The sequence below is a fragment of the Sciurus vulgaris genome (assembly GCF_902686455.1).
Source record: "Sciurus vulgaris genome assembly, chromosome: 2".
NCBI lineage: Eukaryota > Metazoa > Chordata > Mammalia > Rodentia > Sciuridae > Sciurus > Sciurus vulgaris.
This window is the reverse complement of record NC_136462.1, coordinates 128,836,277-128,854,272: the sequence shown is the minus strand read 5'-3', so window position 1 is coordinate 128,854,272 and position 17,996 is coordinate 128,836,277.

Below are 17,996 nucleotides of genomic sequence, written 5' to 3'. Positions count from 1 at the left end.
TTGAGTAAGCTACAGCCGAAAATAGGACATGGTCAATGAAACGATTCATTGCAAAGCAATATGAAAAGTACCTCGTTAGATGTGTATAATGAATTATGGTCCTGTAATATTGTGGAATATGTGTCAGTCTTCTTCCCATTTTCTGATATACAACTCTGAAGTGGCATTTTCTCCATGGTAATGAGTTGACTAATGGCTGTCAGCCCCTGGGTAGCTTCAGGATACGCCCTGGTCACAGAAAACACCAAGATAAAATTAGAGGAGTTGGTATTTTCAGCCTTATCCCTTAACCTCTAGTGGGGGAGAGGGGCTGAAGGTTAAGTTGCTCACTGATGGCCATTGATTTAATCAACCATGATGATGTAAGGAAACCTCCATAAAACTCTAAAAGGAGAGGGTTTGGAAAGATTCTGACAGCTGACCTTGTGGAGGTTCCCAGAGTATATTGTGCCCTAGAGGGCAAAGTTCTGCACCTCTTCCCACATGCTTTGCCCTATGCATCTCTTCATCTGATGTTCATTGGTATCCTTAGTAATATCCTTTATAATGTACCAATAAAGCAAGTGTTTCTTTGAGTTCCATGACCTGCTCTATCAAATTAATCATACCTGAAGAGGGTGTTATGGGAACCCCAGTTTATAGCTAGTTGGTCAGAAGCAAAAGGAAAACAACCTGGGTTTCATGATTGGCATTTGAAGTCATTGAAGGGGCAGTCTGGGGCACTGAGCCCTTAACATATGGAATCTGACACTATTTCCAGTAGGTAGTGTCAGAACTGAATTCAGAGTACAGGACACCCACCTGGTGTATGCTGGAGAAGTGATTGCTTGCTTGCTAGTGGGAAAAAAATTCCATACACTCTTGGTCATCCAAATCTTTTGTGCCAATTGTTGAGTGAAAGTATAGGAAAAAGTATAGAAGTTTGATTTTTGTTCTATATCTTCAGAGGGAGTATGAGAAATGGTATAGCTGTTTAAGGGAACTCCAAGAGTAGAGGGGATTTGAAGAATGAGAAGAACTTCGTTAGGAAAAAGAATGTGGCTAACATGCATTCTAGATAGAACAAGGCAGAGTATGGTGGTTAATTTTGTGTGCCAATTTGATTGGGTTGCAGGATGCTGAGATAGCTGGTAAAGCATTATATCCGGTTGTGTCTGTGAGGGTTTAGCAGAGATTTACATTGGAATGGATAGACTGAGTAAAGCATATTGACCTCACTGAAACAACTTGGCTTCATCCAGTCTTCTGAGGGCCTGATTAAGAGAAAAAGGCAGGGGAAAGGCAGATTTGCTTTCTTTTATTGAGTTGGGACATTTATCTCCTACCCTAGGACACTGGTGATTCTGATTCTTGAGCCTTTGAAATCAGACCAGGACAGACCATTCTCTGCCTTTAGACTTGGACTGGGACTTATGCCATCAGCTTTTTAAATTCTGTGCTTTTTAGTTTGTGCTGAAATGATACCACAGATTTCCTGACTTCCAACTTACAGATGGAAACTCATGGGACTTCTTAGTTTCCATAATTCTATGAGCCAAAAACCTTATAATAAATCTTTTTCTGTATATGTATGCACAGATATCCCTAAGAATCTGCAAGGTATTTGTTTTATACCCTAACAAATACCAAAAATATGAAGATGCTCAAATTCCTTATACAAATGACATAGTATTTGCACATGTCCACTTTAGATTAATTCTAGATAACTTGTAATGCCTAATATAATGCAAATGCTATCTAAGTAGTTGTTATAATGAATTCTTCAGGGAATAAGATAAGAAAAACAAAGTTTGTACATATTCGGTGCAGATGTAATTTTTTTCCAAATATTTTTTATCCTTGGATAGTAGAACCCATGGATGTGGAATCCATGTATACAAATGATTGATTCTATATTCTATTGCTTCTGTTTCTCTGAAGAACCATGGCAAATACACTGAGAGATATGAATGATTTTTAGCCAGATAGGCTAGGTTATACTGCATAACAAACAATCCTAATATTGTAATGGCTTAAAATAATAAGCTTTATATTTCACTCATGCTAATATCCATTCATATTGGCCGAGCTCCATGGTATCTTTCTTAGGGTCTCAGTCTAGTGAATGTTGTCACCATGGTCTGGGAGGAGAACGTAGTTAGTTTCTTCCAATTCTTAAAGGCTTCTTTGTAGAAGTGATGTGTGTCCCTTTCACTCACATTTCAGTATACAAAGTGAGTCACATGGTCACACCTAACTTCAAGAGGGTAGGGTTTTGAAGTTCTACCAGGTATTCAAAAGGAAAGGCAATAGAATATCAGTGAATAACTTTGAAGTTTATTGCCACTTCACAATGTTTGATGTAGCAAGTAGCAGGGGTGACTGGAAACAGATGGGTGAAATTATACAGTGCCTTGTTGATCACAATGAAATATTTGGACACTGAGTTATGAAACGTCTCCTTAAAACTTGGAAAAAACAAAAACGAGGCATGATGTACTTCAAAAAGATTACTCCAGTAGGAAAGTGGAGAAGGTCTCCATGACACAGAGGAGGGGAAGCTAAAAGAACTTTGTACAATCTCTTTGCTTGGCTCAGAAATTCCTTTGTGTTCTTAGTATCTAAAATTGGCTCAAAGAGCATTTGTCTCTAGTGTCTTCTTCAGTTTTCTCCTTCTCTCCAAGCCATCCCGACCCCTTTCCTCAGAAAGCTTCTGAAGTCCCCTGAATATCATCTGCAACACCTTTTCACACAGCTCTGTGATCATCCCCTTGTATGACCAGCTTTGTGCTGGGCTGTGAATCCAGAATATGTTGTAGTCATCTTTGCAACCTTAATGTCTGTCTCATAAGGGGGGTCATAGAAATCTAATGTAATGAAGATAAAGAGGAAAGAAGAGCTTGAGGGGAACTGATCAACTTTAAAGAAGGAATGTGGTGGGGGGTAAACATGTTTGTAGGCTGTGACGAAGGAATAAAGAGATTGGAACATTTTTAAACAGAAAAATATTAAGGTACTAGAATGAAGATAGAGAAAGTTTAGGAAAAAGGATTTCCTCTGCAAAGAAAACATAATGGAAGACAAATAGGGCAGGAAAATCAACAGATAAATCCACTTTCAGTTAAAGATGACAGGTTAAACACCTGTTTATCTCTACTCCATCCTGAACTCCAGAAAACCAAAATTTTAAAACAATGAATAGAGCTGGTGGACAAGAATCTCCAAGGTTCAGCGGAAAGAAAGGCAGCCAAGCTAAGGACACAGATGGAGCTGCCACTGAGATACAGGTGTCCTGGAGATTCTCTGCAGAACCCTGGAGGGATGGGGTGCCTGGGCTCCAGAATGCTAGGTGAGGGGTGCCATGACTGCAGAAGGCACATTTCAGTCTCCCCGACAGGAGAAATGGACTCTGGAGGCTTGAACTGTGACAACGAGGAGGAAAGGCAAGGGATCAGAGTGAAAACAGGACACATGCCCATCGTGGCTGGAGGCTCTCCCTACCTTGTCCCACCTCGCCCAACAAAGATATGAGGTAGAGACACCACCTTCAGCCAGCAGCCTGGATACTTCATCACTGTAGAAACCAAACAGCCCCCAAGTAAAGCCCAGCAGCTTCTCTAATTTGCAGACCCCTCTGCAAACAGTGGAGTCCCAGCTCAACCACCCTAGGGAGAACCCTTTTACCTCCAACTAGATTTTCATTGTTTTACCTTTAAAGAAGTACAAAGAACCATCAAACATTTGAGACAGACTCCAATAGGGAGTTAAGAGCTCAAAAGAAACAAGGAGAAGCCAATATCCTCAGAGATAGTAAATCTATGAAAAAACAAGACACCATAACAAGTAATAAAGAACAAGAAAGTGCTTTTAGAAATTAAAAAATATAACAAATTAAGAAAGTAAAGCCAATGAAATATCTGAGAAAGCATTGATGGATTTAAAAAGACAAAAATGAACATAGGAGTGAAAAAAAGGCAAAGCAGACTATCAAAGCATAGAGAAGTATACATTTCATAAAGAAGTAATTCAGAAAATAGAGGAAATTGTCAAAAGGAAGGAGCATGGATTTTTCAGATTAAAAGTGTCAAATATGTTTCTCAGAAAAAAATATGGAAAAACTACCAGCACAAGTCACATCAAGATGAGATTTTTACACCACCAACTATAAAGGAAAGATTCTAAATGTTTCCAGAAAAGGGGGAAAAAAAAAAAAAAAAAAAAAAACCACTAAGTCAGATGCAAAGAATAGGGAACAAGAATGGCTTCCTACCAACTTCTAAACACCATGGCAAGCTGCAAGGCACAGCAGCAATGCCTTCAAAATGCTGAGGGAAAGCTATTTTCAACCCAGGATTTCATCGCATGCTATCCATCAATTATGACAAAGAATAAAAACATTCAAAGGATCTGACAAACACTCTCACCTTGACCTAACTCTATCCAGAGACCTCTGGGCTTTCCTTATGATTAGACTCTGACCTTTGGTTCTTTTCTTTGCCCAATGATTCCAGTTAGAACAGTAAAATAAGAGCCATTCCAGCAAGAGCCCTGTGGAGTCCTGCGACAGTCAGGGTAGATGTGAAGTTTGACTTTTTAAAGTGATGCATGCTCCAGGAGTGGGAGAAGGGGAGACAGTCCAGTGGAGTGTGAAACACAACAGGCTGAGGGCAAGTTTCTGCATGCTTTCTTGGTAGTTCCTCCAGGTTGATAAATCACTTTTTTATTATGATACATGTGTATGTGTGTGCATTTAATGTATGTTTGTATATGTGTATATGTATGTACACATACACATACATACATATGTAAATAGGGTTAGGGATAAGGAGGGTGGTAAGAATGGAGAAAGGAAGGACTGTATAGAGGGAAAAGAAGGGTGGGAGGGGTGGGGGGGAAGGGAAAAAATAACAGAATGAATCAAACAATATTGCCCTATGTGAATTTATGATTTTCAATTAAAATTAAAAAAAATTTTAAAAAGTTATCATTTTAACCATTTAAGTGTATGGTTCAACAGCATTGAATATATTCACATTATTGAACCACCATTACCACCATCTGTCTCTAGAACACTTTCATCTTGCAAAACTAAAACTTTGTACTCACTAAATACTAACTCCCTTTTCTCTATTCTCCCAGTCCCTGAGAATCACCATTCTATTTTCTATTTCCATGAATTTGACTATTCTAGATACCTTATACAAATGGAATCATACAATATTTGTCCTTTTATGTCTGGTTTATTTTACTTAATATAATGTCCTCCAGGTTCATCCATGCTGTCAAAATTTTCTTCCTTTTTAAGGCTAAATTATCCTTTGTGTGGATAGACCACATTTTATTTAACCATTCATCCTTTGATGGACAGTTGGGTGCTTCCACTTTTTAGTTATTGCAAATATTGGTTCTATGAAATGGGTGTGCAAAACCCAAGTCCCTATTTTCAATTCTTTTGAATATATACCCACAGTGGAATTACTATGATAATTCTAAATTTAGTTATTCTGAGGACCTGTTATAGTGGAGCTCCCATTTTACATTCCCATCAACAATGCTTGAGTGTTTAAATTTTTTTACATCCCCACCAATAATAATAACAATAATTATTATTTCAATAATATACTTCCTAATGGGTTTGAGTGTTACAGATTCTTAACCCTGTGCTCAAGTTCTTTCTTCCTTCCTTCCTTCTTTCTCTTTCTCTCTCTCTCTCTTTCTTTCTTTCTTTCTTTCTTTCTTTCTTTCTTTCTTTCTTTCTTTCTTTCTTTCTTTCTTTCTCTCTTTCTTTCTTTCTCTCTCTCTTGGTATTGGGGATTAAACCTAGGGGTGCTCAACCCACTGAGTCATATTCCTAGCCCTTTTTAAAGTTTTTAAAATTTTTGAGACAGGGTCTCTTAAATTTTTTAGGGTCTTGCTAAGTTGCTGAGGCTGGCTTATGTATAGCCTCAGCCTCCCAAGTCACTAGGATTACAGGTGTGTGCCAACACACCTGGCTCAAGTTATTTCTTAATCAAATCTCAGCTACTTTCTCTCATTTTGTCTTGGGAGAGGTCCTAATAACTGTCACCTTGGAAGCATCTGCTAGGTGGCAGACATACTAAATAAATTAACTCTGAACTGTAAAACAAAACAAAACAAAAACAGAAACAAAAAACAAAAAACTCTGATTTGGCAAGATGATATGTATTTCCTGTCTAAAAATATGTGCATTTTCTGTGGGCCCAGAGAGCAGAGCATACTATTCATAACTCACCTTTAACAATCCTTCCACCCAATTCCTTATTGCCCTTTTACACCCCAAACACATGCATCTGACAGGCCCCTTGAGTGTACGCTCTTCTGTGCAGTAGGTATCTCCCAGGGTCCAGGCGATGGTGCACAAAGGGAAAAACACCTTACTTTCCCTGAGTGCAAGACATTTTGACCTTTCAAATTTGACATAGCTGTTTTGATCTGCTCTAAAAGCCAATTTAACACCTTTAAGGAGACATTACAGCCTAACTTCCTCCTATGGCTCTATCCAACCCTCAAACCTGCCCCCACCTCTGTCCACACTGCAAACTCCCCTTTCCCTTTAAAATAGACCAAAGGCAGTAATGACCATTCTGCTGGCCAGACACAGGTGATTGGGTGTAAGCAGTGCTCCAGTTATCAATGAGCAGAGTGCATGGTTCTGCAAAAGCTAACAGAGAAGATACATTGGGGAGCAGAGACAATGCAGTCACTGGGCACTGTGCTGCTTTAGTGGGTTACACATGGCATAGGAGTTTTGTTTTGCTGTAACAGAACAAGTCCTGCATCTGCAAAGCTGTAGAGGGCAGCACTGGAGGCAGTGCTGGGGGGTGGGGGACACCCTTGCATGCAATGAAGTGGCCACTTGACCTTGCCAAGACATCATTAACTGAGGAACAGAGCTAAGAGTGATGTGAAAGCCAGGGGAAGAGTGGACATGTCCCATCAAATAGCAGAGTATATCACCCTGATCTTGAGTTCATTCTTGTGGAACTCCTGGTTGGTTTGATAGTTAAGTAGTATGAAATAGCTTGAAACAAAGTCTGAGGGATCTGTCCTGCCAATCTTTGAATTCATATATTCATTTATTCACTCATTAACTTATTTACTGCAAAAGTAGTCATGGTCTCCTGGGTAAGACAGGCAGTGCTCTGGGCACTGGGGATGCCGCTGTTAACAAAATAGACAAAGATCCTTAACTCTACAGCAGCCAGTAGAGACAAGAACAAATGAGCTTCTTCATAAAAGATAATTATAGAGTTTATCAGGTGATGGCAGCTCTGGGGAAAGATAAAAGATTGAGCAGAGTAGAGCAGGTTGGGGGACAGATGAGTATGCAGGGGCCTGGCCTCATGGGGCACTTAGGGAACAGTCACAGTGACACTAGAACTTAGCATCCACATAGGGGAGCAGCTCCCTAATGCAGGAGCAGATCCCCCACTTCCTGCTTATTACTGGGGGAAGGTCAAGGGGACCAAGACCTCTCCATGGAGAGCAGATGTTGGATTGCATATGCCGTTTCAGGTGAGAGGATGTAAGGGTAGGGGTTGGCAGTGGGGACAGACAGTAATCTCTTGGTCACATTTTGAAGCTGAACCAACAGAACTACAGGGAGGATTGGATGGAGTCAGAGCCAGAGGCAGTGGAGGATGGAAGTATGAAGGTTGAGTCCGTTGTGGAGCCAATGGGCTCAGCAGTGTCTGAATGTAATGGGAAGGTGATTTCTTACTTGTTCCAGGTATGTTACATCCAAGTTCCCTGCCTACTTGAAAGTAGCCCTTCTGATGTTTACTGCTTATTTCCTGCCATGATCAGTCTTTAAAGTTCCCTTTTGCATTATGGTCAGATATGTAAAATATATACAATTAATTGAGAGCTTGAAAAAATGAAAAGGAAGCCAGGCCAGGAAAGGCAATTACTGCTGGAAAATTGTGACCTTTCCAAACTCAGCCTTCTCCATTCCAGAGGCAAGTCTCTATTTTAATGCAAAATTTCAGTTACTGTCTTGGAGGGGGTGGACTTTTCATCTTCCAGATTTGGGAGAAAGGCTATATTGAGCATTATGGAAGTCTCTTCAGATGCAGATTTTAGGAAGACCCATGAGAAGAAAATAAATCTCTGAGACATCATTTCCATATGGAAGGAAACTTGGAATAGATTTCGATAGACGGTGCACAATAGTCTAGAGAGAAGTCATCATGCTGTCTTTCTCGTTCCCACTTGCTCTGCTAAAATGATACTCAAAATATTCCTTTTCTGTTGGCACTATGAGTATATCTCTCTTTCCCAAGAAGCTAACCATGGCTCTGAGGTTCGTGATTCATAAATAAAAATTCTCATTATAATTTTCAAAGATCTATCAAATGGCTCCATTTTACCACTCTGGGCACATTTTATACACAGATGATAAAAATAATCATTATCAATAATATAATAAACATTATGTGGTTTTTTGTTGTTTTACTTATTCATTATAGTAATCATTGAGCACCTACTATACACAGGACATTATTTTAGAAGTTAGGAATTCATTGGTGAGCAAGATGGAACTAAACCCAGCCTTCATGGGATTTATGATTCAGGAGAATTTTAGTCTATTAGAGTATTTGGTGGCACGAGTGAGACAGACCCAGAGATGGTGAGTTGGCTTCTTCTAGAAACTGATAGGTTGAGGCTTCAGTAAGTCACACCCAGCAAGTCTCTGGACTGATGATCATACTGGTCAGGGGACCAGCAGGCACTTAGGGAGTATAGGTCACTAGCAAGACTCCAGGTGAAGACAAATCAGCAGGTGAACAAGATGTAGAGCCTATAGTGTGTCTTCAAAAACGGAAAAGAGGTACTGCTGCATGTGGATGTCCTGTACGCCAGTCTTAAAGAGTGATGGTGCTAGGCCAGGGTTTCTTGGCCAAAGAGGTGGGGATTTATGAACTGGAATGGGAAAAAATATTTTCACTACTCTCTAATATTTAGACTTTCTTTGAGTTCAGAACAAGGACAAAAAACTACTATAGCTAATAGTACTAGTAGGGTTGCCTGAGTTAGTAAATAAAAAAGCTCAGGGTGCCTAGTTAAACTTGAACTTCAGAATAATAAATTATTTTTTAGTATTAGCATGTCCCAAAATTATTCATTGTTTACCTGACATTTAAATTTAACTGGGCTTCCCATTTCAATTAACTGGCAACCCTAAGTCCAACACTCTGTCCCCATCAGCCATAGCTATTTCCATTCCCATTACGGTTGTTGCAGGTACCATGACATATTGTGTATTCTCCTCACCATCCCCCCCAAATTGTAGCAGTCATTAAACCAAGTGCTGGTTCATTTAACACTCAAATAAGGCATATATATTGTCATTTAGCAAATTTGTTTATCTTTTAAAATGATTTTGCTCTTCAGTATAATTGATTTGCAATGCATTCCAATATATTTCATATTTTCCCCTTAGAAACGTGAGTCTGAGAAGGAGTCTGTGGTCTTCATCAGACAGCTAAGGATCCTTGCCATAAGAAGGGTAAAGTCCCTCTGGGCGTGGTGGTGCATGCCTGTAATCCCAGAGGCTCAGGAAGTTGAGGCAGGAGAATTGCAAGTTCAAAGCCAGTCTCAGCAACTTAGTGAGGCCCTGAGCAATCTTGTCCCAAAATAAAAGATAAAAAGGGTGGGGGTTGTGGTTCAGGGATTAAGCACCCCTGGATTCAATCCCTGGTTCCAAAAAACATGTGCAGCATTCCATTTCTCATTCCCCTTGAGTACTGCCTGACTGCCATCCCCATGTGTCCCTGAAGCCAAGACAACCGTGCAGTGCACAGACCCACCCAGAGAACACAGGCCCCAAGTTTGATGCCCTGACTTCAGCAGCGAAGGCAGTGGATACTTGGAAGACTTAAACAGAAGATAGTCAGTCCAAGGACACCTTCAGGTGACTCTGAAAATCCTCTCACCTCTCAGAGCTGGTGGACATCTTAGAGGATGCAGAAGCATGGGAATGAGAACAGGAATAATCATCTCTACAGAATGAGGATCACCTAGGGGATGTTTTGATTGGACTGGAAAAAAGCTGATTTGTTCCTGTTACCCAGCTAATAGGACAGTAGACGGAGAGAAAAAGCAGATTATGATTATTTTAGATAAAATCAACTACATTTGCTGCACCTATTTGCATTAAGGAGGCATAGAGCTGCCTGTACATCTGTGCATGTATGTCTAGAGTCTGCAAATCTGTCTCTCCACTCCCTCCTGGTCCAACTCCAATGGGCCACACCCATTTTGGATCAAAATGAAGAAATTCCTCCTAATGCCAGGTCCACATGTGTATCCACTCTGGTTGAATTCTCCTACCCCAGCTTGTACCTCTAAGGCCTACGCAGCATTTTCCTAGTGTGTCATTAAGCACCTACTAGTGTGGGCCCTTTGAAGCTTGTGTGACATGGATACACCTGACACTAAGCCTTGGTTGGGTACCATGTCCCAAGTAATAAGCTAAACTTTTCTGGGACTGGGCCCATGAGTGGAATGAGCACCCTGCCAGACCTGAGCAATGAATGTTTGTTGAATGAATGAATGCATGAATGAATTGAATTAAACAGTAGGCGCTGCAAGAAACTTGATTTAGAAATGAAGTGTGTCCCACGAGAATTACTTATTTTAAATCACTTTCCATATTTGAGAATGGCAATTGAGTATGTCTATATACAAATAAAATTAACATTTTTAACTAACATGGAAATTCATGTTTACTGAGCCTTTCCTCCACTAAGGAAAAGTGTGCTAGTGAGGACTATTTACTAGCCTGCTTGGGCTCAAATCCCAGTTCTACCACTTACCACAGTGTGACTTGAGCACATTTCATGACCCTTGCTGGACCTCAGTATTTCCCATCTGCAAAGTGAGTAAAACTTAAATGTTTTTCACAGGCTTTTGTGAGGGGTGAGGGCTCCATGTGTATGATCACCTAGATGGATATCAGCTTCATAAAGCAGTGTGGATGTTGCCTCATTTAGTCTTGAAATGTGGGGGCATCACATCACATTAAGTAACTGACCTAGTGGCCCCAATGGATGAACCTGGATTCTTATCTCCCTCCCCAAGCCCCAGTCAGACAACTGCAAAGCACGAAGATGTATAACGGAGATGAAAAGTGTATGTAAAACACATTTAGATCTATGAACACAGTATGTTGCTCCTCACATCTAACTGAAGAACCAGATTGTCTCACAGACAAACCTGTGACTCTGCTTCTAGAGGACCAAGTTATTATTGTCTCCATTTTAAACAATTCGATTAAAGGCACATTCACAGCACCATTGCCAGGTATGTGTGCATATGACTGGTGTGTGTGGTGTATTTGTGGGTGAGTGTATAACCCAGAGATTACTTACATGCATCTTCTCCCCTCTACACACCCCTCCCTTCCCCAACTCTTTCCTAGCATGTGCTCAACACTCTGCTATGCTTAATAAGATATATGAAAATAGCAATTTTAAATGTGATTATAATATATGATGATGCTGTGTGTATATTCAGGAAAATATGGGACAATTGTTTCCAGAGATGACATTCCCCTTTAAAGAGATCTGTCTGGACCCCAGGGTTGGGGGTGTTCTTGTTTGATTTCTGCCAGATTTGGGAATCCCTGTCAGAGCTGGGGGAGGAAACAGAACAAGGAACTGTGCTTCTGATTGCCTTTGTAGGATCACCAGCCAGGAGGCTGCAGACAGCTGCAGACCCACGTGCCTGGCCCTCGTGAGAAATCTAAGCCTAAAATAGCGCAGAGCCTCACTCTCCACCACTGGGGGAAGCACAATTTTTTCATCCAGCATTCAGAGTGGCGTTAGGAGGGCTCTGAGCACAACTCTGAAGAAATTGCAGTACACTGGAGGCTTTGGTTTATTTCAATCTGTGCACTGGAAAACCAAATGTTTGGGTGTTCCTTTAACTCTACTGCCTTCTGATGCAATCTAGAATGTGTACGTGAACAATGCCAGGCTGTCGTGGGGACATTTCAAAAGGGAGGGGTTTGAGGCTGGGGACCACTCCTTCAAGCCCCAGGAAGTGACTCAGTTTTGCTTCTTTTTAATGGGTAACTGTGCAGCTACATATTTATAGCTACAAGAATCTACCTCCTTTATTCACGTAGTGAAATGTAATACTGCATTTCCTTTAAAAAATGTGTATTATATTAGATATAAAATTGTATGATTTGCTCCCAGGGCATGATTCAATAAGAAGAGACCCCAAAAGAGAAGGTCATGGCTAATCTTTTAAAAATTCAAATTTTTAGGGTATATGCTATATGGAAACTTCTTTTAAATCTAATCTGGTTATAAATGCTCAATCAGATTGCATGTGTTTGGAAAAACTAGGACTTGTGTCTTGAGGAAGCTGGTAAAATTTGTGCCCTAATTTATTTATTTTTTAAGGTAAATCCTGAGGAATATATCTTTGCTCTCTGTGTGAGATGGTGCTGATATTTTATATTAAAGACTAAAACAATATTTTTCAATTATGAAACTGTCTTCAATTAAAAATGCTATCTCCTTTATCAGATAATCTTTCTTTCTTTCTTTCTTTCTTTCTTTTTTGAGATTTTTGAGAGGGATATTACCTCCCTTTATGGGAAGGGGGGAATAAAGAGGATAACAAAGAAGGCTGTAAAAAATGACTGAGATGATGTCATGATGTGTTAATGACTACAAAGAAAATAACGTGTGCCTGGCACAAGAGCCTGGTTTGGGGTCAGGGAAGACCTCTTGAGAGTGCATTTCTGGGGAGGCTGGGTATCCCACAGCAGCCACCCTGAAAAGATGGTCTACCAAGAGCAGTTTTCCTCACAGCCAGCAAGCTAGCAGCTTCTTGTTTCCCTGAGAGGAGCGAGAGCTAAAAATAGCAGACTGATTTTCCTCTAAGAAGCTCAGTGTCTGGTGTGTTTCCCACTCCTGTAAGCCATAACTCAGGACAGAGATTTATGGCTACCTGAGTTCCAACAAGTTATTTAGAGCTTCTGAGTCAGAGCAGACACATTTGCTGTCATGTTTATTTTATAAGGAGATAAACTTTCATATCCTCTGAAAATGAAGTGTGGTGCTGGTGCATCCAGCCACGTCAAGTGGAAGAGCGGAGGCCCTGGCGGGTTATGTCTCAGAATCTTGTACCTTGTGAATATTTTAATCTAAAATAGTATTCTCTCTGGTGCTTTTGCCTATTTTTAATTGTAAAAGAATTGTTGTGGTAAAATGCACATCGCATAAAATTTACCACCTGAACCATTTTTGAGTGTAAACTCAGTGGTATGACGTACACTCACATTATTGTACAGCCATCACCACCACCCGTCTCCAGAATATTTTCTTCATCCTATAATGAAACTATGCACTCAAATAATAACTCCACACTGCCGCTTCCCAGCCCCTGGAAACCAGCATTCTGGTTTCTGTTTCTGCGAATTTATTGCTCTGAGAACCTTATGTAAGTGTTACGGTAGGTGTCTTAGTGACTGGCTTGTTTCACGCAGCATAATGCCATCCAGTTTCATCTGTGTTGTAGCTTATGTCAGAATCTCCTTCCTTTTAAAGATCGAATACTATCCCATTGTTGGTGTAGAGGTGGAAACGTCTGGTACCTTTCCTTACCGCCATAAGGGACAGGTTTGACACTCCTTAACAAAAGACAGGTTCATAAGAGAAAAGTATAACAAATGTACTCATTTAGAGTTTTACATGGTATAGGAATCTTCAGAAATATAAACCCCAAAGACCCGGGGAAAAATATTTTTAAACTTAGGTCTGAGGGAGAATTGTGTAGACAGCTATGTAGAATTGTGATTGGACAAAAGGTATGCTTTAACAGGTAATAGACTAAAGGAGGAAAGCCAGCAAGACCGATTATTCAGATTCTCCTTGGCCTCTCTATGCAGCAACCCTCACCATGGGTATGGAGCAGGACCTCTCTGGGATGAGGATCTTCAAGAAGAAAGGAAAGAGTGCTCTTTCTACGTGTTATGAATGGTTTTCTTGGGGAGGGCTTCTAGTTTCTATGTCTGCATTGGGGAAGAAGAATTATGTTTTCTATGACTGGCCTATTGGGGGGAAGAGGGATAAGAGGGATAAGAGGAGTAGATCAGAGAAAGACTCTGCTTCTAAGGTTGCTTCTGAGGTCTTCCAGTCTTCTTTGGTTCAAAGTAGTCATCATGCTAAAGTGATATATTTTGGGGTACTCTTTTCTGAACCCCAACATATTACATACCACACTTTATTCGTTCATTCATTCATTGATGGAGCCTTGGATTATTTCCACGCTTTTGGCTATTATGAATAATGCTGGTATGAACATGGGTGTACAAATATCTGTTTGAGTCTCTGTTTTGAATTCATTTGGATTTATGCCCAGGAATGTAATTGCTGGATCGTGTGTTAATTCTATGTTTAATTTTTGGGGCCTTGCCATACTGTTCCCACAGAGGCTGTGCCATTTTGTATTCTCACCAATAGTGCACAAGGTTCTGATTTGTCTACTTCTTCACCAGCAGTCATTTTTTTTCTAAAAATTACAAAAATTATCAAAAAGGCCTCTTAATGGATGTGAGATAATATTTCACTGTGGTTTTTATTTTTACTTCCCTAATTAATGATTAATCAATGATTAATCAATTAATGATTAATGATGTCAAATATCTCTTGACTGTCAATACCATGAGATTTAAATATGAATGATTACCAAAACAATGAACTCATTTTATGTTTTACAGTCATTTCCAAGTGTAGGTTGAGGATATAGGCATCTATGGTGTCTGGGAGAAAGGAGAGACTCCTTGGACAGGATGAGATGTTCAGAGGATAAGGAATAAATAACTAATCTGTGGCCACCATGTTCAATTTATATCCCCAAGAGATATGTTGAAATTCTAACTCATGGTACCTATAAATGTGACCTTATTTGGAAATAGAATCTTCACAAAAAGAAAAAAGTACTAAGCTGTGGTCATAGCTCCTGAGACTTGCACTGACATGTGAACAGTTATATCCCAAGCACAATATCCATTGGGTAGGAAGGAAGAGGAGGATGATTCATGGATAAGAGTTAGTTAATAGGGCCAGAGAGCAGTACACAAGGCCCATAACCATAACCACCCCATTGGTGGTTCTAGGTGTTTAGGGTGGACTGTCCACCCCGGCAATTAAAATGACCCTGGAATCTCAGTTCTCAGTGTGGGTTTTAGAGGGGCAGCCTGCCTCTCTGGAGTCTCAAGAATAAAAAAAAAAAAAAAAATTGAAATGTGTTTTCTTTGTATTTAAAGAAAGAAGATTGGCAGTGATGCTTCTTTCTAGTGTCTTTTTTTTTCCTCTAAATTTTTTTTTAATTTATTCTAATTTGTTGTACATGACAGTAGAACACATTTATGTATTTTGATAGATCCTACATTTATGGAAAATACACATCAGGATTCTCAATCCTTTCTCAACAACCTGGCTGGTCTCCCTCACAGCTCATAAGCCCTGAGCTGTCCTGAGGTCAACCATATGTACAGGTGCTGAAGGGGACAGTCGGGAGTTTGTGATGACCAATGTAGGCATCTTGAGCATTTGCTTGACTGATTATTTCTCAGTTACAGCAGCACTATTTTGGAGTAGGGTAGGGAAGGAAATATGAAGGAAGACAGAAGGTTTTGTGTTACCTAAAAATTTCTCCTGTTAGTCTAATGAAAAGCCTAATGACAAACCTCAGTGTAAGTCCCCTGGCCTAGGACCCTCTCCATAATGCTGTTGAGTTAGTGCATGTGGAATGCGCCTTGTGATGCCCCATCGTATGAGCAGGATTGGAGGGGAAGGAGGAGGCTCACGTAGGTCCCTCACGGTTGCTGCATGATGAGGAAGAACTGTGCTCTGCAATCCGGCTGAATGCTTTCCCTGATGTGGGATCAGGACTCCAGAAAGTCTGTTTCCAAACAGAGTGACCAGTGAAGCCATTTACACCCATAAGGCCTGAGAGTGGGTCCTTCATTACAGGTGCTGATCTCATGTATAGAGGGGAACCCAGGAAGAGAAAGAAGTTGGGGCAACATATCCACAAACCGCAGCTGCCCACCCTATGCATGGACTTCTGATTATAATAAATGACTGCTTAGCTCAAATTAAACAGTTAGATTGTCCACAATCCCCACTGTTGTTTTATTCAGTGACTGTGGCCCTGACCAGGTCTCTTTAAAAATCCATGGTTCCACAAGTGTAAATGAGATGATTCCTGGCTGCCCAGAACCTTTTTGTATTTCTCTGTATGTGGATTCTTTGCTGGAGCAGTGTAGCTGGTATATCTTGGATTATTCACTACTTTTTTGTCACTTAACTCTGAAATGTAGGATCAAAAATCCATAAAACTAAAAGATAACCCCTTCAAAAATAAGTTTTGAGCCAAGAAATACTTATTTATTTGGTTAAAAAAAATCTCATTTGCCCAGGGTGTTATAGAAGGTAATCTTGCTGAACAGTGAAAGGAAATTAGAAGTCTGTCATGCCCTGAGCATGGTCACTTCCTTGGCCCCTCTTGTAGAAACCAGAAAGGCTTTCCATTCAGTGAGCAATCTAGGGCTTCTGTGCTGGTTTAACCAAGAACTGAAAAAGCTAATTATAAAAAAACAAACAAACAAACAAACAAAAACAAACAAACAAAAAACAAAAAACAAGAGAGTTATTTGAAATTTGCCCTGGGTAAGGAGGTGACTAAACTCTGTCATGATCCATTGTGGGTGTCTGTAAGCATGCAGCTTAGGTAATTTATAAAAGCAACCGATGGTTCTCCTGGCAAAGTTGGAGTTACATTATGTACCAGTTTGGACTGGGCTTGGTTAAGGAGGGTTTTATTTATGCCATATGGTGTGTGAACCAAGTCAAAAGCTTTCCAGCAAGGTCTCCAGCTGTGGTCTTATTAATGAGAACCAGAGGAAAGCAAGGCCATTGCAAATGTTCTGAAAACACGTTTGTCACTTTGATTGATCCAAAACACTTGCCTCAAGTTAGGTATAAACTAATTTCAAATGATCAAAAGAGGTTTCATGCTTTAAATACAAACACAAGAAGGGATTCATTCAATAAACTATAATGCATCAACTAAAAATAAATAAATAGCAAGAAGATAACTAAAGTAGCAAAAAGGGGATTGGGGGAGGGAAGAAAAGAGGGAAATGGGTAGTACCACTGACTGAAATTGAGAAAAGTATGTTACATGCATTTATGAATATGTCAAAATGAACCTCACTGTTATGTACAACTATAATGCAGTACCAAATAAAATTTTAAAAACTGAAGAGAAAAAAAAAACACTACACAAAATGATATCCAATTGACATTGTGTTAGGACTAGGGTAAGATCAAAAAGGAACCATACCATGCAGATCATTCTGGAACACCATAAGGGCTCGTGAAATAACAATCCATACAACAGAGAGGCACAGCTCGTACAGGGTAGAGGGTCCTTAGTGGAAATGGTTTCCATTCTGAGACCAAATGACAGGAGGGACTGGGAGGGAGGGGATCAGACACGGTTGTATTCCCCATTGCTAATGCAGATGACCTTTCACTAAAGGAAAGGAACAGAAAAGAAAGGGAAAAGGCGACAAATTTGATTTCATGCCCTACAATGTATCTAGATGGGAGTAAGAAGTCTGCCCTAGATGTGGTTTTGATACAATGAGGGGTGATCACTGAAGGAAAGTCTTTATACCTCTGAGGGAACAGGTCTGAATAAGGATTGTTCAACAGAGGTGCAAAAAAAAGCAGGACAAGGGTGAAACTGAGTTGCAGTACTGTGGCTGGCACACTGCCAGCGGGGCTCAGGCATCAGACCCAGGGAGTCCACCGGTTCCCTTCCGGGAGGCACAGGTGAGGACAGGGCAGAGCCAGCGAGAGTCAGACATTTTTCTGTGCTTGCTGCTCTCTTCAGCGTCTCACTTCCTGCTCCTCTGCCTGCACACTACCAGCCTCCATTCTTCCTGGCCTTGCTTGGCCAAATCT